Source organism: Python bivittatus, unplaced genomic scaffold, assembly GCF_059951505.1.
Source record: "Python bivittatus isolate LINGU-HERP-01145 unplaced genomic scaffold, Pbiv_v1 ctg000340_np1212, whole genome shotgun sequence".
NCBI lineage: Eukaryota > Metazoa > Chordata > Lepidosauria > Squamata > Pythonidae > Python > Python bivittatus.
In genome coordinates, this window is record NW_028277056.1 from 6,301,495 (window position 1) to 6,316,306 (window position 14,812).

Sequence of the window (14,812 nt, forward strand, 5' to 3'; positions counted from 1 at the left end):
AAGCTTGCTTGCATGCACATGGCCGCCTCCTCCTCTTCCTCCTCCTCTTCCTCCTGTGGTTGAGAAAAATTCCTGCTCCACAGCAGATCTAGAGGCCTACAAAAGTCCACAATTAAAGGAAACCCAATGAGATCTAGTGAACGGGGCATTTTATGTGGTCCCTCTGTTAGTATTAAAAGTCAATGAGGTACCCCATTTTTTTTTAAAAAAAAGTTAGGATGCCAATTAAGCCAGAATTCCTTAATTCTGACATTCACCAGCTGTTGACCGTACAATAAATCATTAGCGATGAAGTTCCCCCTGGCCTTGGAGCTGTCACTCTCTTTCAGATCATCCAAGTCAGGGAATTGTTGCAAGGAATCCTACCAAACCCTCTTTCCTTGGAGGGAAGCAGATAAAAGTGACACCCCCACCCCCCAAAAAGCCTTGCTAAACTCATTTCCTTAGTAAGCGTTAATAGCTTGCTCAATTGCGTTAATGAGCTGGTGGCTACTACCTCTTACACCAGACGCCCAACTGGGTAGAAACAGTTTGCCGTTGGAATTAAAAGAGATGAACATGTCTGAGTTGGGCCAGGGAATCTGGGGGATGGGAAGAAAGAATAAAAAGAGGTGCCCAGTTGGACCTTACATTTCCTTTACTCCTCTTGAAAGGGCCCAATCTACATTCCTAAGGGCTATATTACCTGTGTCCATTAATTGTGGACTTTTGTAGGCCTCTAGATCTGCTGTGGAGCAGGATTTTTTATCAACCATAGGATGATGATGAGGGTAGCGGTGGTGGTGGTGGTGATGCTGAAGTATTAAGGGGGCAGGCAGGGTTGACTAAAGTCGAAATGGGTGCATGGACTTGCATTATAGCATACTGGCTGAGGTCAATGCCCTCCCTCTGCCCCCGGCTTGAGTTCTTTCTTTATTGAGGACAATTATGAATTAGTATGGATTGGGACAATTTCACAAAAACTCCAGCATCTTAGCTTTTCTAGGGAGGCATTTTTAATGATGGGTCATGAGTACATTTAAGCAATGCATTAAAGACCTAGAAACTGAACAGGACCAGGCTGCTTTACCCAATAATGTTTTACCCTTTTTTCAAACCCGTGAGATATTTACATCTCCAAATTCTGAAGAGCACTAGCTTTAGCACGCTTTAATGTTCTTTCCACAGCAGTTTTGGAGGGTTGATATAAAAAAGTTCCCTATGAGCTAAGATTGTGCCCTGCGCATAAGGAGTTATTGAAACCACAGCTCATGTCCTGTTACATTGCACCCCCCCTAAGGATCCTATGACCCACCTTACAACTCCTCACCTGTTAAAACACCCGGGAAATTCTGATCATTTTTATGTACAGTTACTGTTACAAAATCGGAATGACCTAATTTCCTTGATTCTAGCCAAATAATGTTATATTGCCTATAAAGTTAAACTCATTCTGATACCTGTTGATGAATCCGCTGCCAACTGTAACATTCTTATCCTATTTGGTGTTTTTGCTCTTTTTTATTTTTAACATGTTTTATTTTGAACTCTGGTCTGTGACCATAATAAAATCTATCCGTCCGTCCATCCTATCTATCTATCTATCTATCTATCTATCTATCTATCTATCTATCTATCTATCTATCTATCTATCTATCTATCTTCCTCATTTAATGACTGCCCTGTTTAGTGACTGTTTGGTGTGATCATGGCATTGAAACAGTAACTTTACAACTGGTCCTTATGACTGTTTCAGTCTCCCACGGTCACATGGTCACCATTTGCACACTTTACAGCTGACTTCCAACAAGTAGAGTCAATGGAAAATCTGGCAGTAAAATTGCAAGTCTTGCTTAACAACCGTGTCGTTTAGCAGTGGAGTTGCCAGTCCCAATTATGGTCATTGAATGAGGACTACTTGTATCTAGCTAGTCAAGGTTCTCAACCTTTGTGATTTTGAAAGTAGGTTGAGGGTCTTCTTGCACAATGGTTGCTATGAAGAGCTTGCCTGTTCAAAAAATGGCACCTGGGCATCCTGGTTTCATGTCCAAGGAGACCATCTAGAGTGGCTTTTCATAAGTAATTGATGCACCTGAAGCTTCCTTAGTGGGGTGGGGGTAAAAGTGAGAATGTTGGAGTCAGGATTTTGGATAGGGAAAAAGATGGACTATTTAAGGAAGTGACATAAATCTGTTCTAATGCTTCATGTTCCTTTGGCAGTAACAGTAGACCATCTCAGAGGTTGTAGAGAACCATGGAGATGGCACTGAAGGAAGCTCTACATGGGGCTACCCTTGAAGACTATCCGGAAGCTACAGCTGGTCCAGAATGCGGCTGCGTGGGCTATTTTTGGAGCCCCAAGAAGGGCCCATGTAACACCGTTGCTCCGCGAGCTGCAATGGGTACCAGTTTGCTTCTGGGTCCAATTCAAGGTGTTGGTTATTACCTTTAAAGCCCTACATGGCATGGGGCCAGGTTACCTAAGGGACTGCCTCTCCCTATGACTTCAACCCATCCCACCCAGTCACACAGAGAGGGCATGCTTCAGACCCCCTCAGTAAAAGAACTCCGGCTAGCGGGGTCCAGAAGGCGGGCCTTCTCTGCAGTAGCCCCCACTCTTTGGAACATTCTGCCCCCGGAGGTGCGATTGGCCCCCTCACTCCTGGCCTTCCGAAGGACCTTGAAGATCTGGCTCTATCACTTGGCCTGGGGTGGGGAGGGAATATCTCAAGCAGGGAGATGGCTAGCCCCATAGTGGCCAGCTGTCCCCGGCCCAATTTTCCATCTTCTTGGATTTGCCTTTTTTAGTATTGTTTTAAATTTTGGATGTTTTATCTGTTTTAGATGTATTTATAGTTTTAATGTTTTTTGTAAGTCACCCAGTGTCCCTTGTTGTGGGGGAGATGGGTGGGGGAGAAATCCAATAAATAAATAAATAAATATTCAGAAGCCATTACAGAAACAAGGGCAGAAGCATTCGTTAAGCCCTGGGAGAGGAGACAGTGTTAGAAAGAGGCTCAGGCTGGTTCTTCCCTGACTCAATGAGGTATAAGAGGCAGTGAAGATAAAACACAAGCAGACTTGCAAGATTCTGTTACTGTAGCCTATCTCAACAAAGTCTGAGTTGGTTTCCTGATCTGGTCTACCTCTTAGGACTGACAGTGGTGGGCAAAGGACTATATTCATCCTTTCTCTCCAATACTCTGAAAACAGTGCTAGATTTGATATATTTTGATGTATGTAGGTGTTTGTAGATTTGACATGGCTTCTGGATAGACTTCTATGATAGTTTTCTCTATCATATTTTGGACACATCATGGAGAGACTCGGGTCCTTTGAGAAGTCTGTAAGACTGCAAAAAGTGGAAGGAAAGAGAAGAGGACAACCCGCTGCAAGATGGATGGACTCTGTTACAACGGCATTGAACACTTGACTGAGAGATCTAAAAGGCCACGTTGAAGACAGATCATCCTGGAGAAAGTCTATCTGTGTGGTTGCTAAGAGCTGACATTGAGCGATGGCACTTAAGCAATCAACCAAAGGACAAATCATCCACCCAATTTTTCAGACCAAAAATTAATGGAGAATTTTCAGTGGCCATTCATGCCAGACATGTTTCCCAGACATCTTTTGGGCAGAAAGCTATGGAAGCTGCAGGAACAGGAAGAACAGAGACACTGCATTTTCTCTTCTTAGGTAATCACAAGACATCTAACACCATTCCTCAACTGTCTAATAGAATCCCATACCAAAGATGATTTCCCCAGACCTGTTTCCAGTCTCCTTTTTCCTTCGGTGTGAAACTGTCCCCTGTTGCAACATGTTGACAGCTTGTGCAAATGGGCTTCTACAGCATGGCCATAAATAATGAAAGCAGAACTCTACATGTCAAAAGAAATCAGAACCTTGCCTCTTGCAGGGCAGGAACATTGATTTCCACCAACCTTTCCATACCCCCATTCCTCTTTATTTGCTTGCCTTCAGGGAAACTGCAGCTTAGCAAGACTACACAGAGAATATCAAAAAGGAGACTGTTAGGTCTTCTTACTTCCTCTTGGACTTTTGCAAGATGCAATGAGAGAGAATGGATTTGAGAGGTTGGTGGCAATCACAAATGGTAGGCCCTTTTCAGATTTGGGGATCTTCGCTTCAATTAACTTCTAACTTTCCAGAACAGGCTGGAGAGTCCATTGTGGAGGAAATCAATACCGAATTAGCAAGCAGAACAAAGAGTCCTTGTCAATGTCGAACAGAGGAGTTGAATAAGAATACATAAGAAGCTGCTTTATAACAAGATAGACTGATCACAGGGCATCCTTCTTTCCATCTCTGTAGTGTTGGATCACCTCATTGGATCACTTGTAAGTGCCTGTCCCAATGGGATTCAATTCCGTCTCCCCCAGAAACAAAGAGGAGGAGGAGGAGGAGGAGGAGGAGGAGGAAGAGGAGGAGGAGGAGGAGGAGGAGGAAGAAGAAGAAGAAGAAGAAGAAGAAGAAGAAGAAGAAGAAGAAGAAGAAGAAGAAGAAGAGATGATAAATATGAAGTTATGAATTCTTAAACTTGGAGGGGAAAAACTTGTTTGGATGGTACATATCACATTTGGCCTTCCCAGAGATTCACGCATACCTATCAAGGCAGGGATTCGCAACCTACCCCTGTGTGCTCAGTACTTAAATATTGCAATATTTTGGCAGTCTCTTCCCAAGATGTCATGGGATCTCCTCCAAGAACCACAAAATCTCATATGCTGCACTCATGATGCTGGTCCTCTCATGAGATTTAACTGGTTTCCCTGTATGTTGCAAAGGGCTGGCTAGATGAGCTCTGTGGGTCCTTCCATCTCCACCATTCTATGATTCCATGCTTTTAGGATAACCTGGCCTAACATAACATAACATAACATAACATAACATAACATAACATAACATAACATAACATAACATAACATAACATAACATAACATAACATAACATAACATGAAAGCTATATCTCCACCACAATCCTTCCCAACCTGTACTCCTAACTCCAATTCCCAGGCTATCTGAAGATGATGGAGGAGGTCGTCCAACATGTTTAATTGAGGGCTTCAGATTAAAGGTCTTACACCAATATGTCCTAGTTGCAATTATTAAATGAACCCTTGGCAGTAGCTCCTTCAATCTAGTCCTGTATGTATGCCAAATAATTTCACAATGAATTCCACTGAGAATTAACAGGGATGTTCTGTTGCCACCAGAATCCATAGCAGTGTTGCAGTATTGCCACTCACAAGCAAAATGTATTAAACATTTGATTCCTCCCTAAAAGTTTGCAGAGTTGATTAAAGGTTTCCTAATCATTTTTTAGGGTACAAAGTAGCCAAAAGGTGTATTCTAAATTTTTTTATTAATTTCTAAATTGCCCCATGCATTGACAGAGAGACTTCATACAGTAGATTGTCCCCATGACCTCATGAAACTCTAAAGAAAATCCTTAGCCACCTCATATATTCAGAATAAATATACATCCTCTGATGTCTCAACATCTTCTGCATATGGGCTTTTTTCTTCTAATAGCAAAACAAGCAATAAAAGAAAAATAGGGTTTTGAGGAACTGTTCATTTCCTGACCAGGCTCAGTCTCAGACAAATTAAATAGGGTTGGGCCGGATTATTATTTGGATGGGAGACCACTAGGAAATCTCAAGGCTGTCCACCAGTCTGTGAAGTTGACAAAATACCCCAGAAGGAGGGAATAAGAAACCACCTCTGTATTCTTCCCAAAAAACCAGCCTGGGCCTATTAATGAAATCCCTTATTTCAAGGGAACTTTCATCTTTAATCTGTGGTTCAGCATATTCTGAGAACACAGCTGTTGTCCTAGAAGGTCCCCATGGAGATTTTTCAGTAGGGTTGCTATTATCACTGTTAAGGGAAAGGCCTTCAGAAATGTTAGAGAATCTCTTTTCCATAAAGAAATGGGGTGAGGTTGTCTGCCCAACTGCTCAGCACACATAAGAACATAAGCTATGCCCTGCTGGATCGGACCCCTGGCCCATCAAGGCCACTAGCCTCCCAACAGATGGCCTTCATTGTATGGTAAATCCACCATACAAATTTGGTGAAGGATTTCAAAAGGGTGTGTGTTTCCCCTAGCAATATCTGTCATCCAGGTTGCAGCTGCATTTAAACTCCAGGTGATCTCTCTTCTGACTGGCCATTGTCTTGGGCAACATCTTTCACCAGCACCTTCTATCTCACTGTTTCTCAATCTCAGAAACTTTAAGATGGGTGAACTTCTACTCCCAGAATTCTCCAGCCAGCATGTTGGCCGGGGAATTCTGGGAGTTGAAATCCATCCATGTAAAAGTTGCCGAGGTTGAAAAACACTGCTTAGATCACACTTATCCAGTCATTCAGATGTGGTCTGGCAGCTTTCTTGCACAAGGAGTAATTTGTGGTGTTGCCTTTATGGACCACAAATCACATATGGAACACTACAAGCCATCTCCTGCTCTGGAAGATTTACTTCTGGGAAACAACTGGACCTCTCCCCCACCCCCACCCCCACGGCTAGATGGGCATGGTTTGAGGTAAAGGAAAGAGGGAATGGCCTTGAGGGGCAGAAGGAAGAGCCACTACCAAGACAACAGTGAGATAAAAGAAGCCTGAGCCCAGGGCAAGAATGTAACTTGAGTAAACATCTCAGACAAGACCATCCCCAGTTCTCACCAAGATAAAGTGAGGGAGGGGGAAGAGCATTCAGATTTGCCAGATTCTGTTACTATAGCTTTACAATAAAAGTAGTACTGACCTACATGACATTGGATTTCTAGTCTGATCTACTTTGAAGAGTTGGAATCAGGAGAAAATAGAATGTGCCCAAGTTCTTAAGAATGGTATCTCCTTGGAATGGATACACTAGCAAAGACTGGGTTCACCCATTGTTCTAACACTCTCTCTCAGCCCATCTCATCTCACAGAGTCGTTGTAGTGGGGAAAACAGAAGGAAGGAGTATTAGGTGTGTTTGCTGCCTTATTTATAAAAAATAATAGGTGGGATAAAAAATCTTTAAAATAAAAATAAATAAATAACGATCTTTTGTTTAATTATCTTTAATTAAATAAATTACTATGGCATGAGTCTACTAAACCAGGCTAAATCTAACCAAATTATGGCATATAACAATCCATAGGCGTAGTCAAACGTAGGTCCTTGGGTGAAGAGGGCAGAGCAAAATAGGATCTTGAAGAGCTCTATGAGAGTCCTGTTGGGTAATAGTCTTCCAAATAGGACAATAGGAGGACCTATTAGCAATACTTAAAGTTACTGATGGCTCTCCAGGGAATCACAAAGTATAATATAGTTGGCTGTTTGGACTGTTTATGAATCCTTGTCCGATTCTGCAGTTTCAATTTCTGCAAAGATGGGAAGATGGAGATTCTGAATCAGAAGATAATGACAAAGCTTTGTCCCTTCTTTGTGGAATCCCTGAATCCAGAAGTGACTCTCCTTCTCCTGAGAAATTAGCCTCATCTTTCTCAGAGTCTTTTGCATACCGTAAGATGTGAGGACAAGAAGTCATGACAAAGGAAGAGATCATGGTGGAAGAGCTTAGATGAAAGATAACATTTTTTTCAACCATCAATCTTCCCCAACCATCTATGGTTATAGGGGAGATTAGATATTAACCATGATGTCCCGTCAATTATATGGAAACAAGCTGAGTATCCAAAATGAATCTTCTGTAGTAAGCAGTGATTCCATTAGAGTTGTCAAAGAAGCCCTCTGCAGGAAGGTTAATCCCCCCCCCCCAAAAAAAGAGGGTTTTCTAGAGACAAGAACTTTGAAACCCACAACTTTAAGTAATATAGGAAAATAGCAAGAGGTTGGTTGAAGGGATCCCAAGGGAAAATTCACCTGAAATTTATGGGAACCTCCCATTCTCAAAATATTCCATCTCAAATTTCTTCTTTACCTTTAGAAATGTATTCTTACTTCATTTTCACAACTCCTTTGTGTATGAGCTTTGTCTAAATCCATTGGGAAAAGTGAAGATCAAAAAGGAACATGATGGATTTGATTTTGCATAAAGACACTGCTTGTGGATTTTGAAAATGTTCTCAGACCCGCCAGAAAGAAAACCTTGGATTATGGGATGTGTCACCAAATTTTTGTTATAAAATAAAAGTGACAGCAGTCACACATAAGCCTATCTAGAGGGAGATGAAAGTTTCACTTTGAAGTAGAAACAAATCTATGGGGGGTTGTGAAGGTGGAGAGGCGCTCAAAGAAAAGTTCAAGAATAAATGCAGGTCTTGTTCTTTGGACTCATTCGTAACACCAAGATAAGGCCAAGCTTCATGGGATTTCAAAATGGAAGGAAGAACAACTCTGCATCAAAAGAGATTGCACTTCCTTGCAACTTTATCTCTTTACTTAATTAAATGATTCATGACCTTCCCAGAGCAGTATACCACACAACCTAGAATTCAAAAAATAATGTTTTAGCTGTGTGTTCACACAACAGGTTTACCGGCTTACTGAATTAACCCATTTTCTGTGTTTAAACAATCCACTGAACCATAAACCAACCTGTTATCCTGGATTCACATAACACATTATCCTCCCCCAGCCCAAAACAAAACTAAGCAAAGATTAGCCCTAATATGCTGTGCAAAGATGCAGCTGCTAATAAAAATGCTCTGTGACCATGGTTAATATGAAAGGCAATAAAAACAATAATCAAAGTGATGTTGTGGTTATGGTGTTGGAGTCAAGTCCAACCTTAGCTATGGAAGATCACTGAGTGACTTTGCTCACCTTACCCTACAGGAAAAACTGGGGAGGCAAATTGTACAGAAAAACTGGAAAGTATTAAGTACATTACCTTGACTTCATGGAGGAAAGACAAAATATATATCTAATCAACAGTAATAACCATGGTGGTATCAGAATTAATGTTTAAAATCAGATGGTACTATATTCATAATGTCCCCCCCACCCCCCAAATCCAAACTCACTTACAAGCCAAGATAAACCAATGAGATTCTTCTTGAAAACCTGTAAATGGTCTTGCTTGAGGAACGTCAAGTGAACAGAGTTCAACAAGTAGAAAGCCATTGCTGATCTCCTGTGTCTAAATCTTCTTGCATCTGCTATTGACTTCAGAGCATCGGCAAATTATTGTATGGGTGAAGCTGTTTTTTTATATAAACTTAATCCAAATTTATCAAGGCTTGCAATTTAACATGTTGTAGTCTTAATGAAAAGTTAGAGCTGAGGTTGATGAGACCCTAAAGCTATTTTACCCAGCATTTTGTTTTCTAGCACGTGATCTACAAAACTGTTCCTTAAAAATTTCTACACAGTAGAACACCAACTGTGTTTCTTTTTAAAATGAGGAATGCCTATCACCGTTTCTCTAAAAAGGGGGACAATAAAAGGAATATTGAAATAAAACATCTCTAGTAGTCTTATTCATTTTTTTACTTACATTTAATGCATTGATTAGAAATCCTAAGGGGAGATATGAGCTTGCCTATCAATGTCTGGGGCAAGATTCAATCTTGCCTTGGACTTAGCATAAAATTCAGCCTATTCTGATGTTTCGGCAGTGTTGGGCTTCAGGGCAATTTTGATGTTTGTTCTTGGTAGCGCTAAAAATCCATTTTCACATCAACAACTGTTGAAGAGAAAAGTAGTAGGACTTCCAGTGCCTTTTTGCTTAAAGGCTCCTGCTGTCAATGGGCTGCCACTGTCTCTTCTAGGGATGATTTTTTGTTTAGTTGTTTTCACATGATACCTGAGGATTTTCCAACATCCCTGTGTTCATGGGCAGGGGACTGCTTTAGCTAGTGAAACTGAATGGATCTAGAACTCCAAAAGAAATCTCTTGGGTGTTAGGACCAGCTCATGTAACATCTTCAAGTTCTTTGGAGAACATGGGCTTTCCATGTTTCAGAAACCATGAACCAAATTGCAGCCCATGTTAGCATAGGGGCCCACACCTAGTAGTCAGTTGTATGTGGGCTATGATTTCAGAAGTTCCATATCATTTTTTCCCCTCTTTACCTGGGTTGATCAACTCCCTGGGTTGACTGCAAAATCAAAGGAAGGCCACTCAAAATTAAGGTGATATTTTCCATCCAGCTAGAAAATTTCTATTCTCTCAGGAAATAAATGTATATACAATTTTAAAGTGTAAATATGTCAAACAGTTTAATGGACTATTAGAATCTGTAAGTCTTCCAGTCTTGCAAAATGGGAAGCAGGAAAACCTACATTGACTTAAATTCTAGAGAGAGAATTTCTGAGTTCAGAGCAAATATCTATAGCAGAAAGAATCGGCCTTTACAGATGTATCCTTGGGGCAGGGGGAGTGAGTAGTCAAAAAGGTCAATATGGCAGCCATGATCACACAATCAGTTGCACATAAAAAGGGGTGGGGCTTTGGTCACCTGGTTGCAACTATCATCTGACTTTCTTGACCCTCTCTGCAGACACTCCAAGGTCCTTGGGCTACCATTTGTTGAAAGAAAACTATTTTTGGTCCCTTGTCAAAAGGAAATATCAGGTTTCTGATTTCTGTTCACAAGTCACAAAATAAGTGGGGTTTAAAAGATCTAAAGGTTGGGGTGAGTGTCTTACTTTGGCAGGTGAAACAACATTTAATGGTAGCTGAGATTCAATGTTGAACATATCTGTTGGGGGGAAAAAATCCAAAAGACAGAAAGGGAAAATATCTGAGTGAAGGAATTCCTTCAGGATTCACTACATTTTATCATACTTTTAAGGGTATGTGACACACATTGTTCATCACATAATCTTGTGATGTTCTATATTTTCTTGGTACTATTCTATAACAATAAAACACTCATGTTCAAGTTGCAAGGTTGTATGTCAGAAATTGTATCTCCTTAAGACTATTCAGACCACTGAAAGAAGGTTTTTAGGAACAAAGAACTGGCTTTGTACACAGTCCAAACAGATTCCTGAAATGTAAGATTCTCATCCCATGATGGTTAGATCCACAAACAGGAGCAAAAGTGCAGGTTCCATCTCAAAGTCTGTTTGTGACAACTTACAGTAAACCTACCTTTACTTTTGCAGGTGGGGGGAGAAGGTAAATAAATGCAAAGGGTTTGTTGCAAGCAAATGTTTTCTCCCATTTCTCTGTATCATGCATGTTTGCAAGTATTGTAATTTCTACCTGTTCCCTTTGAATAGAAAAGCCATTTCATACTAAAACAAACAACATTAAGGCTAGAAAAGTCCAGTTTTCACTGGTAAGAAGATTACAGTGTGTGTCTGTGTGTCTCTCTCTGTGTGTGTGTGTGTGGGGGGGGGGATGCATTCTCTTGTTGTGATATATATATTTTTTTCAACAAGCATAAACACCCCATGCCAAAGCAGCAACCTTATGTACTGCTTGGGTGACTAACAAGGAGGAAACAAGTACCATGATTCTAGAGGATTTGGTAATTGAATTCACTAAGGATAACAATGTTGACCTTCCCATCTGGAAATAAACTAGGCGTTCAGCTTGTAAATGCTGTTTGCATTAATTCTAATTGCCCATATATGGCAATTCGACATGGTACTGCTGAGAGGACAAGGAACAGGTAACTAATGATTACCATTAGCTTGCTTTTACTAACAACATCAGGGAAGCAAAGGGATATTTAGGACAACCTTTTTGCAAAATCTCAGTCTTGACATCTGGATGTGATTACTCCAAATGCCTAGGTGTCAAAGCTAAGGTAAGAACTTTTTGGTTGGGAGCAAAGTCTGTCTCAGCTCAATTCAGTCACCTCATACCTCATTGTAAACTCAGTTGTTTGAGCCCAATGTTGGCTATTCTGGTTGGCATCAAGCCTCCAGGTGAAGGTGTTTCCCATGTTCTATGTTAAGGAATGACCATAATTCAGTAACATGTATTATTCAGAAGGTAGGTTAGATTCCCATTTATTCAATGGATATCCCATATATTCAATGGATATATTAAAATATTGGCTTTGTCATCACTGGGTCAGGATAACCAGACCCATAAGAAGCCTTGGAACATCTGCTCTCTAGCTCAATAAGCCTTCAGACATAATCCAAGAGCATGGCTTAGAAGTTCAGTCCACATTTGGCACATAAAAGATTTCAATTTTAATTTCCAAATTCCTAGTTAGAAGGCTGTCATGTGATCAGAGAACCATAGAGTTGCAAGAGGAAACTTTACCCCAGGATGTTAAGCTTGAGATTTTAGAGATCTATTCCCAGCAAAGTATTTAGTGTTAGACCAGTGTTTCTCAACCTTGGCAGCTTGAAGATGTGTGGACCAACTCACAGAATTCCCCAGCCAGTCCTCACATCTTCAAGCTGCCAAAGTTGAGAAACACTGTGGTAGACTAACCAAGCATTAGTCTGACTTGATCTTAACAGCTCCCTAGATTTCAGTCCTTTAGGGGTCTTACGGCTTATCCACAGCCAAACCACAATAGGGCCAGACAAATAGTCTTCTATCTTTCATTTCCAACTCAGGAAGATGCTTGTCACACTAAAATTTTTTTGATCACCACTGCCTGCCTGGTAAGGCATTTCTGGGCCCCCATTCTGCTAGATATGTGTAGTGACAGATATTTTAATCAGAATCGTCGTTCTTCTCAGTTCTGAACAGCAGCTTATACTGCTAAGCAATAATCTCAAAGTTATCTTGATACCTGTAGAGAGATTTCTTTTTTCTTTTTTCTTTAAATATAACTTTTATTAAAAGAAAAGATTTTACATAAGCTTAAAAACTTCAGAAACCAAAAAAGAAAAACAGAAAGCAGAAAATATAGAAGAATAAAAGAAAAAGTGAAAGGTAACAAAAACAAGAGAAAGAGAAAAAAAGAAGAAAAAAGAGAGAAAGAGATCTGAAGAAGCAACTTCTAATCTTCTTTGCGGCAGTTACACACATAATAATTGTAATCCTCACCCTCCCAAATTAGATATCATGGTTCCCTTCTTCCCATAAAGAAACCTTTTTAATCACCTACAGAGAGATTTCTCTTCGTAGAAGTGAAGGCATTCCTTAGGGAATACAGATTTCACAAGGATTCAAAGGACTGACAAAGACTGGATACCTGTCTCCATTACAGCAGACTCAGGAACAGCGATGGCCAGAAACTATGCGGATCTCTTCTTGGCGTCCTCTGCTCTTCTACTTTTGACGGCAGTGCAGAAAGCCATTCTAAGAAAGACAGCAAGTAATGCAGTGCATGGTAGACCATCAGAAGGCACAAACAATTAAACTCAGCAGTCTTTTTGCAAGCAAATGAAACACAAAATTAACCAATTAATTAGGAGGAGAAATAGCTGGCTGGAGTTCTTTGCACGGCAAATACTTTTTAGATATTAGGATTATTAAGGTTGATTGTCAACATCATCACCATCAACTGAGCTCATGAGCTGTCAGATCAACAGCAACTGGGCAGTGTCAAGCCAAGCAGGAGATGTTGGTCTTGCAAAGAAATAAATGAGTAAATCACTCAATCCTATCAGAAACAACTATCTTAGAATTGGGCAAGGGCTCCAGCTGTTTATCTCTTACAGCGAAAAAAAGTAGATTTTCTAAGATTGTGTCAGCGTTAGGCACTCTGTAGAACAAGGAAGCAAGCTCCCATCTTTTTAAGTCAGAATTAATATCCCTTTCATTTTTTGAGGAATTCTAAACAGAACTGAGCCTTAACTAACTAAATAAAATTTTAAGGATTTGCTGCCATCAAACTTCCAGACATTATCCTTGATGATGATAAAGCAACAGGAGTAGAATTTGTTTGAAGGAGGAAGCACAACTTGACAAAGTTGCGCTTCTGAAAAGATTTCCAAGGATCAATGGTTAAAAAAAAGCACATTCATTACTTAGAATCGCTTAGAAAGATTAGGTGCTGGCTCCATTACACCAGAAGAAAAAAAATGGAGCTGGAAACCAGCTGAAGAATTTCCAGCTGATTGTGCCCTAGCTATGTGCAGGTCCTTTTGTAGCAAATGAAAACATGGATTGAATGGGGCCTGTTTAATTAAAATTTCTTTTGCTTGGAAATACGTACTAAGAGATATATATTCTTATTGCCAGCACCAAGATGCAGGGCAAAAAATGCTCTCTGGAGGTATACATTCTCCCAATGGTTGTTCATGTTTTCTACTCCACCTCCCCCCCCAATTATCCATCTCTCTCTCTGGGATGGGACAACAAAACCACTAGGCTAGTGTTTCTCAGCCTTAGGAACTTTAAGATGAGTGGACTTCAACTCCCAGAATTCCTCAGCCAGCATGCTGGCTGAGGAATTCTGGGAGTTGAAGTCCACTCATCTTAAAGTTCCTAAGGCTGAGAAACACTGCACTAGGCACAGGATTATAGTAGGGTTACTATGCTTTCAGGCCCTCTGGACTGTCAGTCTCCACTCTGTCTGGTGGCCCAGCTCCTGGCCCTAATCCTGACCCCATGATTGTGCATTGAATTCAAATAACAATAATTTGTTCCTAATCCAAACTTGAACCATCTTGTTTTTGTTGGTTCTGTAAAGAGTGTAAACACATGTAATTGAGTTGTCAGCTTGGGTAAATGCAAATAATGGAATTTTCAATGGTGGAAACGTGAACAATGTTTAAAACAAGGTTACCAAAATTAGTAAGCAATGGGTCCATGTTTTGCAAGTGTGCAAACGGTTACAAAATTTATGTAATCAGCTTTCATCAGTTGTATTACAAGATTGTGTGGCATGTCCTTGTATCAATTTTTAAAAATCCTTACACATTATTTTCCTAACCCAAATCCTATCCCTAACCATTATAATTGGGACCATTTTCCTTACTTCACAG

The 14,812-nt window shown here is 40.4% G+C and overlaps 1 protein-coding gene across 1 annotated transcript in view; it reads right to left on the bottom strand.

Moving 5' to 3' along the window:
* Positions 1-14,812, bottom strand: part of LOC103066574 (teneurin-4-like) — a 408,080-nt gene that overhangs the window by 212,536 nt on the left and 180,732 nt on the right. The window contains exon 2 of the mRNA XM_088140889.1: positions 13,075-13,181. The gene's annotated coding sequence lies outside the window, so the exon portion shown is untranslated. The remainder of the gene's footprint in view (positions 1-13,074; positions 13,182-14,812) is intronic.